Raw genomic sequence first — 5,342 nt, 5'->3', positions numbered from 1 at the left:
GAATGAGAATGGACCAAGACGTCTCGGAATGGTTATTTGATACATTTAAGTACTTAATATAGAGTTTTAATCGCATCCCCTTTGTAATTATGGATGTGCAACACACACACACACACACACACACACACATTATGATAACTTTCGCACAATTTTTTGAAACTACACACACACAAATACTGTGATAACGTTTGCTAAGTAGAAACTAAATTATATTTATGCAAGGGGTGCTGTTGCATTAGCCTGGCAAGCCAGACCTACATCAAGATGTTAGGTCTGGAAACTCACCATAGACACGGCTCAATCCGAGAGGCGGGATAAACGCTGTCTTTCAAATTCCCTCTGCATGCAATAGGACAGCGCTACAACCAACCAGAGCGTTTTCCCAACAGCGGAGCTAGTTGATAGATTCAACTTTTGCCATATCTGGCCTGCAAAATGACGAACACATCTTCCTATTTTTAAGAATGACTTAAGTGCCGTTCTTTGCTCTTTTCTCAAAGAAAAACTTAACTCCAAGTCCTCCCGAGTCGCGGCCAAAGCCGATTCGAAAGACCGTTGTTCTCCATCAGCAGCCGTCATTCTTTATTTTCAAGTGGCAGCCGTCGCAACTCTGTCGTCATATGTTAAGCCGCCCCCGCCTACTCTATAGACGACGTGATTGGCCTGACCCAATTTAGGTTTTTGCAGCTAGAAGGTCTATTGAGAGTTGCTAGACCCCCCTGGCTGCGAAATACATTTTGCTGCCGCTAGGGTGCGTCTAGATTTCTAGGCTACTGTTGCGTCATGTTGACATTACTTGTACAGGTGCTTATGGCAAATGTGAGAAGATGGCTACAGAACCAGAAAACGTACTCGGTTACTAACGTAACCTCGGTTCTCTCTAGAAGAGGGAACGAGTACTGCGTTTTATCAAAACGCTACGGGAAAAGTCTCTTTTCACGAAACACTGAAGCAAAAATTATCCTTAATTTTCCATATATGTAAAACGCGTTGCGGCAGCAGCAGACAGCTGAAGCAAGACGGCTTGTCTGCTCATTGGCTGCTCTGCGGCAACTGCATAAGCCTATCGAGCGCAGGCTGATGCAACATCAGACCAATGAGGGCGCTTCGCGCCCTCCTCGCCACTTCCCGCCGAGATGGGCGTGGCTTACCTCTATAAAAGGAGCTCGAGAAGGCTGATTCACTTGATTTTGATCGCCGAAGCGAACCAGAGTGAACCAAACGCACGGCAAGGGAACGCAGTACTCGTTCCCTCTTCTAGAGAGAACCGAGGTTACGTTAGTAACCGAGTACGTTCTCTTACGAGAGTTCTCTCGTACTGCGTTTTATCAAAACGCTACGGGAACCCCTTGCAAAACGCCGTGCGTGCTGGGATAAAAACACTGATCACCGGAAGCTATTTCAGGCATACAGTGCATAATCACCAGATAGACTCACACAGAGTCAGGGAATAAGGGGGGGAAGCCTTAATTCCCTATACTGTAGCGTCCGCAGGCTTAACATGACCTCACAGGGAGAGTCTAAAGACAGGAGGGGTTTCCTCCGTCCTTATATAGACATGTCCACAGACGCGAATATGACATCACATAGCCAGGGTAGGGAGCCTGCACTAATGTGGGAAAACGTGGGTCTTACACAGTTCTGCCCAGTATAGTCGGTAGCGCATTGCGCCTGTAATTAGATTACACCGACAAAAGCTTAGCCTGTAAGGCGGGAACCTCTAGGTTATAAAACCTGATAAATGTAGACGGAGAGGCCCAGCCTGCCGCCGTACATATATCCTGTAAGGAAATCCCGCTGGACCAAGCCCACGAGGAGGCAACGCCTCTCGTAGAGTGCGCTCTGACTCCCAACGGGCATTGAATGCCCTTGGCAGTATAAGCCAGCGCTATGGCGTCAACTATCCATCTGGATAGACTTTGTTTCGAAACAGCCGTTCCTTTGGAACGTCCGCTGAACGAGACAAAGAGCTGCTCTGTCTGTCTAAAGGCAGCAGAGCGGGACATATAAGTTCTTAAAGCCCTAACAGGGCAAAGAAAACTCGAGTCCCCTTCCTCACTCGATGCCGGCAGGGCAGCCAGGGAAATGACCTGAGCCCGAAAAGGCGTGTTGAGGGATTTCGGCACATAGCCGTGCTTAGGTTTGAGTATGACTTTAGAGTCATTAGGACCAAACTCCAAGCACGTCGGGCTCACGGAGAGCGCGTGCAGATCGCCTATGCGCTTCACTGAAGCGAGAGCCATCAAAAACACTGTTTTGAAAGACAAATGTTTGAGGCTGATTGACTGGATAGGCTCGAAAGGGGCACCTTTCATGGCCGCCAGGACCGTAGAAAGGTCCCACATAGGGACTGACGGAGGTCTGGGTGGATTCAGTCTCCTAGCTCCCCTGAGGAAGCGGATGACTAAATCATTCCTTCCTAGTGACTGACCCAGCGTTGAACCGGAGAACGCTGAAATAGCCGCCACATACACTTTGAGCGTGGAAGGGGATCTGCCCTTATCCAACAGCTCTTGTAGGAAGGAGAGAACCTCCGTTACCTCACATTCGAGGGGTGAAAGGCTCCGAGCTGTACACCAGCCGGAGAAAACCGACCACTTTGAAGCGTAGAGTCGCCTGGTCGTCGGCGCTCTAGCCTCCGTGATGGTATTCATGACTCCCTCTGCGAGACCAACGGGTATCCGTTGAGCGCCCACACATGAAGGGACCATAGTTCCGGGTGTGGGTGCCAGATCGAGCCCCTGGCCTGCGAGAGGAGATCTCTCCTCAACGGCACTGGCCATGGAGCGATGTCTGCTAACTGCATCAGAACTGGGAACCATGCCTGGTTCTTCCAGAACGGTGCTACAAGCAGCACTGGGCATTTCGTTTTCCTGACCCGTTCCAACACCTGAGGCAGGAGGGAGACGGGGGGAAAAGCGTATAGCGGGCAGCGCGGCCACCTTTGGGACAGCGCGCTGTCGGTCTTTGAAAAGAATGCGGGGCAGTGAGCGTTTTCGCGGGACGCGAATAGGTCCACCTCCGCTTTGCCGAATCTCTCCCACAACAGCCGGACTGTTTGTGGGTGTAGAGACCATTCGCCCGTAGGAACGTTGTTCCTGGACAGTCTGTCCGGGCCCACATTCAGCAGCCCGGGCACATGTACTGCTCTCAGCGAGCGTAGGTTGTGCTGAGCCCATAGCAGGAGGCGTTTCGCCAGCCTGTACAGGGGTTTGGAATTCAGACCGCCCTGGCGATTTATGTAGGACACCACTGCCATGTTGTCCGAACGGACTATGACGTGTTGGTCCTTGATGTGGGGACAAAAACGCGTCAGCGCGTTGTGCACTGCCAGCATTTCTAGGCAGTTTATGTGTTGGAGCTTTTCCCGTTCCGACCATAGGCCGAAGGACGGTCTGCCCTCGAGCAGCGCTCCCCATCCCGAGGTGGATGCGTCCGTAGACACCATCCTCACCCTCGAGGAAGTCCCCAGGCTTACACCTGATTGGTACCAGTCGTTCGCCATCCAAGGCACCAGGGCTGTGACACAGTCCTGATCGACCTTGAGGCGTAAATGACCGGACACCCACGCTCTGCGCGGAACCCGCGCTTTCAACCAGAACTGCAGCGGGCGCATGCGGAGCAAGCCCAGCCGGAGAACTGACGATGCTGAGGCCATGAGACCCAGCATCCTTTGAAATTTTCTGAGCGGGGTGAAAGCGCCGCGGCGGAAAGACATCGCCGCGCGCTGAATGTTCAGCCGCGCTGTCATAGACTGTGAGTCCAGAACTATACCCAGAAACGGAATCGTTTGGCTGGGGTTCAGTGAACTCTTCGCCCAATTGACCGTGATACCAAGATTCTCGAGGTGATCGAGTAAAATGGCTCTGTGCTCTATGAGCTGAGATCGTGATTGGGCTAGGATCAACCAGTCGTCCAAATAGTTCAGCACTCGCATGCCTCTGAGTCTGAGAGGAGCGAGCGCTGCGTCCATGCATTTCGTAAAAGTACGAGGTGCCAGGGACAAGCCGAAAGGCAGGACTGTATACTGGTATGTCTGACCCTCGAAGGCGAATCTCAAGAATCGCCTGTGATGTGACGCTATCTGTATTTGAAAATACGCGTCCTTCAGATCTATCGACATGAACCAGTCTTCTCGGCGAACATGCGCGAGAATTTTGCTGGTTGTGAGCATTTTGAAACGGCGTTTCACTAATACTCTGTTCAGTCGTCTTAGATCCAGAATGGGTCTGATACCGCCGTCCTTTTTGGGGACTAGAAAGTATCTGCTGTATATCCCCTGTTCGCTTTGAACTCGGGGAACAAGCTCTATCGCCCCTTTGCTTATCAGTTTTGATATTTCGGCGCGAAGTAGGTGTGCTACATTCAGCGGTACCGAAGTTTCGACGCGCGCTGTGAAGCGCGGAGGGCGTCGATAAAACTGTAGCGAGAAGCCTCTCTTTATAATGCCTAAGACCCAGTCCGAAACCCCTGGAAGCGCTGCCCATGCATCTGCATGGTTGGCTAAGGGCCGGATACAGAGCGCGCTCTGTTCGCCGTGCGACAGAGGTGCTACGGGGCTCACAAACATAGGCGTTATGCCTGCGGCATTTGAGGCGGGGGGCGCGCTTAATACAGCGGGCGGAGCGCTCGCCCTCGACCTTACAACAGTGTTTGACTGAGTGAGGGAGGGCTGCGCGAGCCCCGTGGGACTCATGTGTGCGAGTAGATGTGGGCTGGGAGCGGGCACATTTACTGCTTGGGGCGCGCTGCTTGTGTAAGCAGCGCGCGCGCTCACGGGTCTCGTTTTTACAGAGAGCCTGTGATCTGATAGACATAGTGTTCGTGGGCACTGAGTAGTGGGCACTTTTACTATGTGGGGGGCGCAATCGACCTGAGTCGATTTTATTTGCGCGAGCCCTGAGTGCAGGGCTGTGCTTATGTGTAGGGATGGGCACAGAGGAGTGGGCATCGACACTACATTTATAGCACCATCGGCCGTGGCCGGGACACCAGAAATCACACTCTTTTCGAGACATATCTGGGTAGCCGTAAAAATGGCTTTTGAGTGCAGGCAAGCGGGCACTTGTACAGGCTTGCGCTTTGCAGAAAACGCTGGGACAGCCGCGAAGCTTGGGGCTGAGACAGCGAGGCGCTTGGGTGGGAGGCCGGCCGCAACGGGACTCACACACCTGCGCTTTCCTAGGCGGGCTAGGACTTCTTCGGGGCCTCTGGTTTCACCACAATCCTCGGTCGCGGTGCGCGCGCGGGGCGCCGGGCGCTTGATCGAGAGCGGGGTCTCGAGCTGCGCTGTTGAGGCTGCTGCGAAGAGGAGGCCGAAGGCGGGGGCTGAGGCTGTGAGG

Source organism: Abramis brama, assembly GCF_963993115.1.
Source record: "Abramis brama genome assembly, chromosome: 2".
Taxonomy (NCBI): Eukaryota; Metazoa; Chordata; class Actinopteri; order Cypriniformes; family Leuciscidae; genus Abramis; species Abramis brama.
This window is presented reverse-complemented; position numbering follows the sequence as displayed.